The sequence below is a fragment of the Phascolarctos cinereus genome, unplaced genomic scaffold (genome assembly GCF_003287225.1).
Source record: "Phascolarctos cinereus isolate Bilbo 61053 unplaced genomic scaffold, phaCin_HiC Scaffold_726;HRSCAF=1367, whole genome shotgun sequence".
NCBI classification, from domain to species: Eukaryota; Metazoa; Chordata; class Mammalia; order Diprotodontia; family Phascolarctidae; genus Phascolarctos; species Phascolarctos cinereus.
Genome location: NW_027556098.1, coordinates 55,369,117 through 55,382,197, shown reverse-complemented (window position 1 = coordinate 55,382,197; position 13,081 = coordinate 55,369,117). Strand labels below are relative to the sequence as shown.

The following is a 13,081-nucleotide window of genomic DNA, read 5'->3' as shown; positions in this document are numbered from 1 at the left end:
CCTCAGATGGGGTCCCAAACGGTCAGACAGTCCTGAAATAGCTGAACAACAAGTGGTAGTTTCCTTCTCTCTTGTTCCTTCACAATATTCAGGGAGGGGAAATGTGCATCCATTCCAAAGCTTACATCAGTTTTCATTTTTCAGGCTGGATCTCTGTATCTTATCCAGGCTGGAAGTGCAGTGGCCACTCATGAGTAGATTCCATTGGTCATTGGCTTGGGAGCTTTGACCTGTTCCTTTAGATAGCCTCATGTTCCCCTGTTCTCAGGGGATCATCATGTTTATGCCAGATTTACCACAACCACCTGATTAGCTTAGCATATTCCAGCTCAATATTCTACAATTCAAATTCTCTGTTTATTACATTTTCTCCCACATTAGATTGTGAGCTTCTTAAGGACGGGGCTGTTTTTTTGCCTCTTTTTGTAATCCTCTGCTCTTAGCCCAGTGGCTAGAACATGATAGGCACTTAATAAATGTTTTTTGATTGATCGAATCCACTAGTCTCAGCTTTCCTAGAAGAAGGAATTTCAGGTGTGTGCCACCTCAGCTGGCTATGTCTTTCTTTACGTTGTTCTTCATAAAAGCTAGAATTAGGATAAAACTACAATTAACCTAATGTATTATTGATTTTATATATATGTGTGTGTGTGCTAATATATATATATATATGTGTGTGAGTGTATACGTATATACATGTATACACACACACATATACATAGATATATATATATATGTATATATATATACATATATATATATGTATATATATATACATAGATATATATACATATATATATATAAACTCAAGGGCAGTTAAGAAGGAGGTTATAGCCAAATACACAGAGAAAATGAAACTTTCGTTGTGAAACACTGGGGTTTTCCCAGACGAAGGCTCAAAAAATGAACCAAAAAAATTTTTTTGCAATAAATATCAGTGTAACTCCACTAAGGTAGGGAAAAGATTAAACCCTATGAATTCTGGCCTTCATGAATCCCACTAGGCATAAATGAGTTAGCAGCGTTAGGAAGAAGGAAGCTTGAGAAAGAGACACTTTCTCTCCAAACACCTCTAAAGCAAGTACCCACAGCAACTTTGCTTTCCTCTCACTGGGCAAAGGCAAGCATATGACTAAGCAGAGAATCATGCCTGAAGGAGAGTTGAGAAAGAGCAAATCTACCCACATGAAGTTTGGGTGCCAGATGGAGGGAGCAGCTATTACTCCTCTTCAGCCAAACGCCTCTAACCATCCACCACTGTTAATGAAAGTGTGATCTCATTCACATTTGCAGCCTTACTCTCATTTGCTTTCTATTAAAAATCACACATATTAGCCACAACCAGATAAAGCAATTCCAATATAAATTATGTCCAAACTGAAAAATTGTGAATGTGAATTCAGAAATGTGACACGAAAGCAAGGGGGGAAATGAATACAGCACCATCGATGCCCAGCAATTGGGCTATTTGTTCATCAGACAGATTTAAGTCTTGAGAAAGTCTACAGAAATAAAAAGAATCCACATCACACCATTTGCAGATATACAAAACTTGATCAAGATTAAAGAAAGAAGGTATTAAGTAAAATTAGCATTAAATCACAACCATTTTAAAGCCGTCTTTAGTACCAGGAGAGAATTTTGTCAGCTTGTTCTCCCAGTGGCAAATTCTTTCATGTAAAGCCTGTTCCAACGTATGCCCTATACTTTCCCAGACTTATTATACATTATTCCCCTTCACATATTCTACCATATAGCCATACTGTCCTACTTGCTGTTTTTTAACATGACATCTTGTCTCCATGGCTTTGCTTTAAATGTATTCACTCCTCACCTTCACCTCTTAGCATCCCTTGTTCTAACTCAAGCACTTCTAGGTGCTGGGCATTGAGGGCCCATTTTCACACAGGGGAAAGGAACGCTATAATAACATTAGTGCTCCTGTTGGTGGGGTTGTAAACTGAGTCCACAGAGCAATTTGAAACTATGCCCAAAGGGCTATAAAACCATGGATATTCTTTGACCTAGCAATACCACTACTAGATCTGTATTCCAAAAGAGATAAAGAACAAAAAGAGGACTTACATGTACGTGTGTGCATGTGTGTGCGTGTGTGTGTGTGTGTGTGTGTGTGTGTGTGTGTGTGTAGCAGCTCTTTTCTGGTGGAAAAAAATTGGAAATTAAGGGGATGTCCATCAATTGGAGAATGGCTGAACTAACTGTGGTATGTGGTTGTGATGGAATACTATTGTGTTCTAAGAAATGATGAGCAGGATGCTCTCAGAAAAACCTGGAAAGACTTACATGGCCTGATGTAAAGTGAAATGTACTGCGTACAGAATAACAGCAATATTGTAAGATGATCATCTGTGAATGACTTAGCTATTCTCAGCAATGCAATGATCCGGGACAGCTCTGAAGGACTTATGATGAAAAGTGCTATCCATCCCCAGAGAAAGAACTAGTGGTGTGTGAATATACATTGAAGCATACTTTTTTATTTCTTTGTTTTTCTTGAGGGTTTTATTTTTTGTCTGTGTTGTCTTTCACAACATGACTATTATGGAAATGTTAAAAAATAATATTAGAACACCAGTTTATCTTCATTACGGGGAAAATGGGGTTTGTAGACTAGCTGGAAAACTATACTAATAATGTTATTTCTATGTAAGAAGGAAGGAAATAAGCATTTATTAAATGCCTAATGGATGCCTTGCCCTTAGCTAGTGCCTTATAAATATTGCTTGATCCTCACAACAACAATCAAAGATAGATGCTATTATTATCTCCATTTTACAGTTGAGGAAACTGAGGCAAACAGAGATTAAGTGACTTTCCCAGGGTCACACTTCAAGTAAATAATGAGGCTGGATTTGAACTCAGGTCATCCTGACTCCAGACTGAGTGCTCAATGCACGTCAAAACTATTTGAGTTTCTCCCTGAAGGAGTAGGAAAGGGGAGCTAGTGCCCTTCCCACTCCCTGGACACATGAGGTACGTCTATAAAAAGCTAAAGCACATTCCCTGCCTGAGTGAACCTGAGATTGTATCTCAGATCCCTAGCTGCAGGAATGGGCTAGTAAATGTGTAACAACTAGCTCTCCAAACAATGCAGAACAAGCTTGTAAATTTAATCTAGGGCTATTAATATTTTCTCCATCACTTTTTTAAGTCTAGAAAATCAACATAGTAAATCAAGCCCCAATTTGCAGCATTTTCCTATTTTCAAGGCGTAAATTCTTGCTGAAAAGTTACCAATCAGTTCTCCAAGCTGGTCCAAGGTGGCTCCAGCACACCCTGGTCTAGCTTCCTCTTCTGCTTTTGTTTCCTTACCTAATCACAGGTGACTGGGAGGGACATGGTCCAGCTTAAAGGCAATTTTACCAGTCTTGAGAGATTAGGAAATCCAGGGTGCTCAGTTTGTGCAAGCTGCATTGCAGGAAGTGCCCTTTCTACATTTTCTACAGAGGTCCAGCAAAAGACAACTGATAGCCAAAGGATGAGAGCCTGGCTTTCCAGAAGACATAGAATTGTTTGGACAGTGCAGAGTGAACGTGAAATGTAAAATGTCTAATCAGCAATTCTGCAAAAATGCTTTCTGTTTTTGGTGATTTTAAGTCTTAAATTCCCAGGGTTATAGTTATGATTGCTGCTTGTTTCAAATTCTCTGTCAATGGATGCTTGTGTATCTTGTGTATGTGAAGCACTTCTTTGTTAAGAGGAAACAAATAGCTATTCTATAGTTGATCCAAGTATCTTTCTACTCCCCTCTTTGGGGAGTAGAATACTACCCTTCAGCCAAAACCCAGGGCTGTGGGGCTGAACTAAAAAGAGCCAAAAAGTATGAGAAAGAAAGTGTGACCCTTCTTGAGGTGGCTAGACTCCTCTAGAACTGAACCAAGTTGTGCATGCAAGGATCCAGAGATGGAAGGGTCCCCTTATGGGAAATGGAGAGGGTGGAGTGCACCATCCTGTCTGGGGCCAGCAGCAGCTTGGGTTTTTATTGTTACATCTGTAAGAACCACTTATTTTTACATCTGTAAACCACTAACTTACAAATGTACTCTTTTTTTCTTTTCTTTTTTTAATTTAATTTTTAAATTTTTAATCCATGTAACAAAACAAGCATTTCAATAACATAGCACAATAAAAAAGATGATTGCACATGAAACTACAGCTCTGCTATGCACAACTGGCTATTCCTTTCAAATATGCAACAAAATTATTTTTTTCCTTTTTTTCTTCCTTCCCACATGGCTACCATTAGAAACAAATAGGTATATATATATATGTGTGTGTGTGTGTGTGTGTGTGTGTGTGTGTGTGCGTGTGTGTGTGTGTGTGTGTGTAAAATTGTTTTATACATATTTCTATTTATCAGTTCTTTGGATGCAGATAGCATCTTTCTTCATATGTCCTTTATAGTCAATTTGGAATACAAATGTACTCTTGAAACAGGAACTGCCTATAACTTGGAGATTATATTATATTAATTCCACCTTCTTAGCACTGCCTCAGTGATCCCCTGGAAAGAAGGGAGCTTACTCGTTCTGATACTCAATAGCAAATCAACAAATTACATAGAGCAACTATTACATACAAAACACTCCATTATAAAGTACTAAAAGTATAAGAAGTGAGAAGTGGCCCCAGTATACACATACACACACACACACACACACACACATAATATATGAAACAAACATTTCCACAATATAGTATAATTTTTTTAAAAAAGATGAAACTGAAAATCTATTATGTACAACTTGCTATTCTTTTTAAATATATAACATCTTGAAGACAGTGTTGAGATCTGATGGCTGAGTAGAAGATTGAAGGACCTTCCACTCTCGAGGGATGCCAAGCACAGCTGTGCTGATCAGACATGTCCAGGGCTGTAGCTGTGGGGAGAAGGAGCTAGCACACACCTGGTGAGTGCAGCAGCAACTTGCAGGGACTCTGTTGGCTGTGGGCACTTGCAGGAGAGCAGAGTTCCTGGGTTCAGTTCTGGGACAGAGAGGACAGCTGTAGCTTGCAGCCACCCGAGGGACTGCAGGTAGCAAGATCATCTGGGGAACAGTTGGTCTGGACTCCATAGCTGTGGTTTGGGAGTGAAGAAGAGAGACCAAGATTGGGGCCTGAGACAGCCCCATGTTAGAAAATAACATGAAGAAGGACCTGAGGCTTGGGACATCATTCCTCATGCCTCAGGACTACAACTTGGTTACACTAATAGCTATTAAAATAAATTAAATTAAATTATAAATAAATAAAAACGAATAAGCAAAGGAGAAGGAACCCAACCATGAATAATTACTATGGGGTTAGAAAAGATCTTGATTCATATTCAGAGGAAGATGATAGAGCTTAAAAAAAGCCACTCCTTTTTCAATGAGAATTGTCAAATGGTTCAAAGAACAAAAAGAGTTCTTGGAAGAACTTAAAAAGGACTAAAAATCAAACAAGAGAGATCAAGGAAAAATAAAAGAGCAAGCTGAGAAAATTATGAAAAGAAAGTCAACCAACTGGAAATAGAGAATCAAAAACTTAAGGAAGAAAATAATTCCTTGTAAACTAGAACTGGGCAAGGGGAAGCCAATGACATTCCAAGATACCAAGAAATCATTTTTAAAAAATCAAAAGAATGGAAAAAAAGAAGAGAAAGTAAAACATCACCTCAGAAAAATTATCAATCTGCATAACGGATTGAGGAGAAATAACATAAGAATAATTGGACTACCTGAAAATTAGGATAAAAAAAGAATCTTGATACAATATTATAATATTGATACAAATTATCAAGGAAAATTGCCCTGAAATTCTAGAACAAGAAGGAAAAGTGGAAATAGAAAAAAAAAATCCACTGATCATCACCTGAGAGAGATCCCAGGAGGAAAACTTACAGGAATATCATAGCCAAGTTTTAAAGCTCCCAGGTTAAAGAGAAAATATTGGAAGCACGAGGGGGGAAAAATCAATTTAAATATCATGAAGCTACAAGAAGGATTACATAAGACCCAGCATCTACTATGACTGTAGGTACTGGAATACTATATTCCATAAAGCAAAAGAGCTAGGATTATGACCAAGGGTAACTTACCCAGCAAAGTTAAATATTATCCTGAATGGGAAAAAAAATGGACATTTAATGAACTCAAAGATTTAAAGACCAATTACAAGGGACTCAATAAGATCAAATGTTTTACTTCTTATATGTGAAAATATTAGCAATACTGTTATGATTGCCATCATTATTTGGGAAGTTTGAAAGAAAGGTATTGGCAGAGTTGAGTATGATGGGGTGATTCTAAAAGAAAAGAGACACAGGAACTATATGAACATAAACATATAAAGCTTTATACAAATAAACTCAGATCTAAGTAATTGAAGTATTAATTTATTATTCACAAGTAGGTAAAGCCAATATAATTTTTAAAATGACAGTTTTACTTAATTAATCTATTTACTCAATGTCATCCCAATTAATTACTGAAAAAAAATTACTGAGTTAGAAAAAATAATAACAAAGTTCATCTGGAAGAAACTTCAGGAACTTCAAAGAAACCAGGAGAAAAGGATATAAAGGAAGTAGGTGAGAACATTGTTGAAGTATAAAAAGGACAATTTTGATTATTTTACATTAAACTTTCCCTATACAAAAAAAAACCCTATGAAGCCAAGAATAGAAGGAATGCAGAAAACTGGGGGGAAACTTTCATAGACAATGTCTCAGATAGCATGTGATTGGGTTGGAATATTGCTCTGGTGTAGGAAACAATGAGCTGGTTGATTTAGAAAAACATGTAAAGACTTAGACTTATAAAGGAAGATGCTATCCATCTTCAAAGAAACAGATGATAGGAGGAAATAAGCTTAGTGCAGTCTAACATATGTGTATGAGTATATATGTGTATGTTTATAGATCTGTGTATGTATGTGTGTGTGCGTTTCTCCATACTTAATTGCAGCCTTCTTGGGGGTGGGAAGGGGAAAATAAAGGAAAAAGTACACAGCAGAGAACAAAAGAAAACCAATGATAAAGCAAAGAAAAACTGGACAGCTTTGAAAACAATGTGTAGTACTCATTATATAGGTTTCCTTGAAATGGAAATTTATTGTTTTATGTTGAATTCTCTCTTGCAGTCTGCTGTACACATGGCAATGTTTTTTTTCCCTTTTCCCATTTTGTATTTGAGTTTAAAATTTTAAAAATTTACCAAAAAAAAAACCCCAAAAACAAAAAAAAGAAGAAGAAGCTGTAGTATATGCAGCAGCCACATCCCAGTAAGCCTTCTCAGCAGACTGGCTAAACCAGGTTGAGAGCAACTGACAGACCTTAAACCCCTCAGTAGTTTAGGAGGGTGTCTACCCCAAGCATGTGAAGACTTCCCCCAATGGAACTGGTGGGTGAGAACAATTTGTTCTACCAACTGTGGAGGCAATTCAGGTAGGCACCGTGGAGCACTTAGAGCTTGGGCAGATATCAAAGACACCAAGTTCATCCACTGCATCCCTGTCCATCACCAGTCATCCTGACTTTTGTCTTGTCATTGGACCTCTGATGACTCTGGAAGACAGAGTGAGGCTGATGGCTTTGTGTACCTTTGCCTCGCTTAAACCCAAGTTACATGCAAGTCAAGACATTACCCAGTGATGTCATTGGTACTCTTCCAAAATGAAAGACAAACAATGTTTTGACATACAGAAGGAGAAGGAGAAGAAGATTATTAAAGTTCCTTGCAAGTGAGAATTGTTTTATTCATTGTACTCATATCCCCAGCAGATAGCACAGTGCTTAGCACACAGTAGGTGCTTAATAAATGCCTGTTGATTGACTGAAACTGTGAAGTGCTATGCTTATCGCAAGAACCAAGCATATAATTCAAACCTAAAATGTTGTTCCAACTCTGCCCTGTTTGTCTGATTCCCATCTAAACTTTCTTCTACATGAGTCTGTATATGTTTAAAATTTTAGTTTTCAACATTCACTTCCACAAGATTTTGAGTTCTAAATTGTTTCCCCATCTTGTCCCTCCCCCCACCCCAAGGTGGTGTGCATTCTGAATACCCCTTCCCCTAGTCTGGCCTACCTTCTTTCATACACATTCCCCTTCTCTTATCCTCTTCCCTTTCTATTTTCCTGTAGGGCAAAATAGATTTCTATACCCCATTGCCTGTATATTGTATTTCCCGGTTTCATGTAAAAACAATTTTTAACATTTGTTTTTAAAATTTTGGGTTCCAAATTCTCTCTCTTTCTGCCTCCCCACCCCAACCCTTCTCATAGAGAAGACAAGCAACTCGATATAGGTTATACATGTATAGTCATGCAAAACACTTCCATAATAGTCACAATAGTTATGTTGTGAAAAAGTAACTATATTTCCCTCCATCCTATCCTTCCCCCTGTTTATTTTATTCTATTCTATTCTATCCTATTCTGTTCTGTTCTCTCCTTTGACCCTGTGCCTCCTCAAAAATGTTTGCTTCTGATTACCCCCTCCCCCAATCTGCCCTGCTTTCTATCATAACCCCTTCTTATTCCTTTCCCCCCTATTTTCCTGTAGGGTAAGATATATTTCAATACCCAATTAAGTGTACCCTCCTTGAGCCAAATCCATTGAGAGTAACCTTCACTCGTTCCCTCTCATCTCTCCTCTCTTCCCCTCCACCGTAAAAACTTTTTCTAGTCTGTTTTATGTGAGATAATTTACCCCAGTCTACCACTCCCTTTTTTCTTCTCCCAGTATAATTTTCTCTCACTCCTTAATTTTATTTTTTAGATATCATCCCTTCATATTCAACTCACCCTATGCCCTCTGTCTACATATATACGTATGTATGTATATATACATACATATATATACACAAACACATGCAGACACACACACACACGTATTCCCTCCAACTACCCTAATACTGACAAAGGTCTCTTGAGTTACAAATGTCATCTTTTCATATAGGAATGTAAACAGTTCAACTTTAATTAAAGTCCTTTATGATTTCTCTTTCCTGTTTACCTCTTCATGCTTCTCTTGAGTCTTGTATTTGAAAGTCAAATTTTCTTTTCTGCCCTGGTCTTTTCATCAAGAATGCTTGAAAGTCCTCTATTTCATTGAATATCTATTTTTTCCCCGAAGGATGATACTTAGTTTTGCTGGGTAGGTGATTCTTGGTTTTAATCCTAGCTTTGATCTCCAGAATATCATATTCCAAGCCCTATGATCCCTTAATGTAGAAGCTGCTAAATCTTGTGTTATCCTGATTATGTTTCTATAATATTTGAATTGTTTCTTTCTGGCTGCTTGTAATATTTTCTCATTAACCTGGGAAGTCTGAAATTTGGCTGTAATATTCTTAGGAGTTTTTCTTTGGGGACCTCTTTCAGGAGGTGATCTGTGGATTCTTTCAATTTCTATTTTATCCTCTGGTTCTAGAATATCAGTGCAATTTTCCTCGATAATTCCTTGAAAAGATGACATTTAGGCTGAGTCTGTATATGTTTAATAATTCATTAATACTCTCTTCTTTTTCTATAGTATCACTATCACACTGCTCCCACATCACTCCCCAACTTCCCCCAAAAAAGAAAAATAAAATCCTTCTCTTGTAATAAATAAGTACTGTAGTCATTCAAAACATTCCCACATTGGTAATATCTTTAGGAAAAAAAAAAGTCTCATTCTGCACTTTTGATGCTCACCTTTCAGCCAAGGGGTGAAGAGCTGATTTGTTACCAATCTTCTGAAGTTATAACCGGACTTGTGTTGTTGTTCATCCCTGTAGGACTACAAATTGAAGATAAGTTGCAGATCTGCATTGGTAGAGGGAATTTCCCCACCCAGAATTCCCTCCACATAGAAAATCACAGATCTAGACAAAACCAAACAAATTTAGGTAGATGCTATTATGCTAGAAAAGTGATTTTTGTTCTTGGCCATAAACAGTCTTTTTTTTTTCAAGGATTAACTAAAAAATTGGGTTTTATAACAACATCCACTTATCCTTTGCACCAGGATTCCCTCACCCTTTTTCCTGCATCTATTGCTACTAATATTGAAATAACGAGTTTGAATGTGAGAAAATTATTAAGCAGGATCACTGTGGTTAAGTGTTTTTTGGCTAGGCAATGGGGTTAAGTGACTTGCCCAGGGTCACACAGCTAGAAAGTGTCATATGTCTGAGGCTGGATTTGAACTCAGGTCCTCTTGAGTCCAGGGGCAGTGCTCTACCCACTGCACCACCTAGCTGCCCTCTTTTTTTCTTTCAAACTAGATGCATAATTTTGCTGGGTAGAAAACTAGTGAAAGAATAACTTCTATCAAAGCATTTTTGCTGAGTACTCTGCAGTTTAAAGCCTTAGAGACTAGAGAGAGTTACCTGAGGGCAATGAGAGTTATGTAAGTAGTCTAGGGTCTCCCAGTCAGTATGGGTCTGAAAGGAACTTGAGCTTAGGCCTTTCTGCCTGAAGCTGGCTGGATTTTCATTTTGCATTCTACACCTGCCTCTGTCTTTAGTACTAACATTTTGTCCAGAAGTCCTATGATAAAAACAGGAAAGCTTTGGCCCAGAACAGAAACTCATGATTACAGCAGTGTCTACAGGAGGCAGGGCTATAGAGTGCTGTAATCACCAGAAACAGAACAGGAAACAGAGCTACAGCTGTGAAGAGAGGGAAACCACCATGTTCCCTAGGGTTTGGCTCTTCATATCCATTATCAGCAGGTGGCTTGGGCTCCTACCTCAACTATTCTTCTGCCCACTCTACCCCCGTTCTCTCAGACATAAAGCAATTGAGTAGAACTACGCAGGGCCAACTAACCTCAACAGCTGTAAACATTTGCTATGAGCTAAAGACTTCAACTGAATTGGACAGAAATTACTTTGGGGATCAGTCATTTCAACCACTCCCTTCCCTATGTTCACATACTTGATCACCATAGCCACACACACAAGAACACAAACTTGAACACAGACACACACACACACACACACACACACACACACACCCCTCCAACAAGAGAAGGATGAAGTGCACAGGCTTAGCATTTCCTAGGTTTTTCATAGGAATAAAAGCTGTTAAAAATGCTAAAGATTAGGGGCAACTAGGTGGCGCAGTGGATAGAGCACTGGCCCTGGATTCGGGAAGACTTGAGTTCAAATGTGACCTCAGATACAAAGCCCTTACTAGCTGTGTGACCCTGGGCAAGTCACTTAACTCTAATTGCCTAAAAAAAAAAGATCATCTGGTTCAAACCTCTTTATTTTACATGCAACAGACCCTCTGGACTACTCTCCTAATTTTCATTTATACTCTTGGCTTAGTTCCCCAGAGGGTGACTGCTACCCCAAGTTCAAAGGCAGAGGAGGATGCTAATGTCACTTGCTCCTACTACTATGCCTGATGAGTCCCGATGTGCTTCCTATTAATAATTAGTCCATAGGTGCAATTGTTGATGTTTAGTCAATTTAGTATCTGGCTCTTCATTAACCCATTTAGGGTTTTCTTGGCAGAAATACTGCGGTGGTTTGCCATTTCCTTCTCCAGCTTATTTTACAGATGAGGAAACTGAGGCAAATAAATTACTTACCCAGGGTCACATAGCTAGTAAGTGTCTGAGGCTGGATTTGAACTCACGTCCTCTTGACTCCAGGGTCAGTACTCTGTAGATGCAATTAGCTCTTAGCAAAGGCGCTTACTGAGTGCTTTTTTTTACATAGCTTTCATTTCCCTTATAATCCGGGGCACAGTTTCCTGCAGATATAAATACCATCTATAAAAAGAGAATGTGCAGATTTAGGGTACAGTGGTAGTGAGGCATATATGTGGGGAACATACATGGTAAAGGATATTCACTAGTCTAGTATTAAAGGGACTAAAAGTCTTTTCTCTCCAGTGAGGCAAATCTCTTCCTGTGTGCAACATCTCAGCTGGGTGAGTTCTTCAGCTGGGCTTCCTGGGTCTGCTCCTGTCTACACCTTGACTCGAATGGCTAGGGCTAGCCCATTCACAAAGTCTACAGCTAGCCCCCTTCCCTGCTTTTAAAAGTCTTGCTTCTTTCCTGAAAGCAACACCCTTCCTCAAGTGATTGCCTCTGAATCCATGTCATTGAAAGTGGTTTTTTTGGTTTCCATGGATACATTATCCCCAAGAAATACAGTAGATCTATTTCAAAACAACATGGCTGAAGGAGGGAGGAGGGAGAAATTCTCCCCTGCCTTCACTATCCCCAGTGGCAAGTCTCTCTCTACGGCCAGGTACTTCTAACTATTGCTGAGCTAGCAGCTCAGCTTTTTAATGGTCCTTAGAGGCAAGGCTGATTTTCCGCTGCCCAGTTGACAGTTTGACAATTGATAATTCTTTAAATTCTGTCGGAGAAGAGTATTCATGCTTCATAAAATATCTTTTTACTAGTACTTCATTCCCTCTGTTATATACACTTTGTTTTCTCTTATATCACCTATGGTGCGGAGAGGGGAGATGAGGAAATCTTTTTTGCACATTCTTCTCCATATTTAAATATTTGCTGTTTTGGGCAAATCAGTTGGGTTTGTTTCTCTTTTCTCTAAAGTCCAGAAAAATCCATGTGGCACAGTTCTTAATCTAAAATAAACATTCTTCCGTAAGTTTATAGATCTATCATAATTAGCATACATGGGAATTAGATTTATGCCCAAATACATGGTTGTACATTGTAACTAGTGGCATTCATAAAATTCTGGTAGTTATAACTCGTGTTGGTGCTTTCAAAGCCTTCCCCAATCCAAAGATCTGAAGGAAAGAAGAGGAAAATCCAGCTTTCCTCCTCAGAGGGAAAACCTAGTCCCTACAGTTTCCAATTGAGAAATCAGTGTCCTGTGCTGAAAATTTCTGTAAGTACTGGCAACAAGAAACTAGACGTTCCAACTTACCCTCCCTCACTAAGTCAAGCAAGGCTATCTTAAAAAGGAGTAAATTTGGGGGCAGCTAGGTGGTGCAGTAGATAGAGCACCGGCCCTGGAATCAGGAGGACCTGAGCCGGCCTCAGGCACATAATACTTCCTAGCTGTATGACTCTGGGCAAGTCACTTAACCCCAACT

The 13,081-nt window shown here is 38.5% G+C and overlaps 1 long non-coding RNA gene across 1 annotated transcript; it reads right to left on the bottom strand.

The window, feature by feature from the left end:
* Positions 1 to 4,300: 4,300 nt before the first annotated feature.
* LOC110214891 (uncharacterized) lies at positions 4,301 to 11,753 on the bottom strand. Its single transcript, XR_002326382.2, has 3 exons — positions 11,592 to 11,753; positions 9,704 to 9,788; positions 4,301 to 5,138 (listed from the first exon to the last, which is right to left on the bottom strand). It is a non-coding gene; the product is annotated as an uncharacterized LOC110214891 (long non-coding RNA).
* Between the last annotated feature and the right edge of the window lie 1,328 nt (positions 11,754 to 13,081).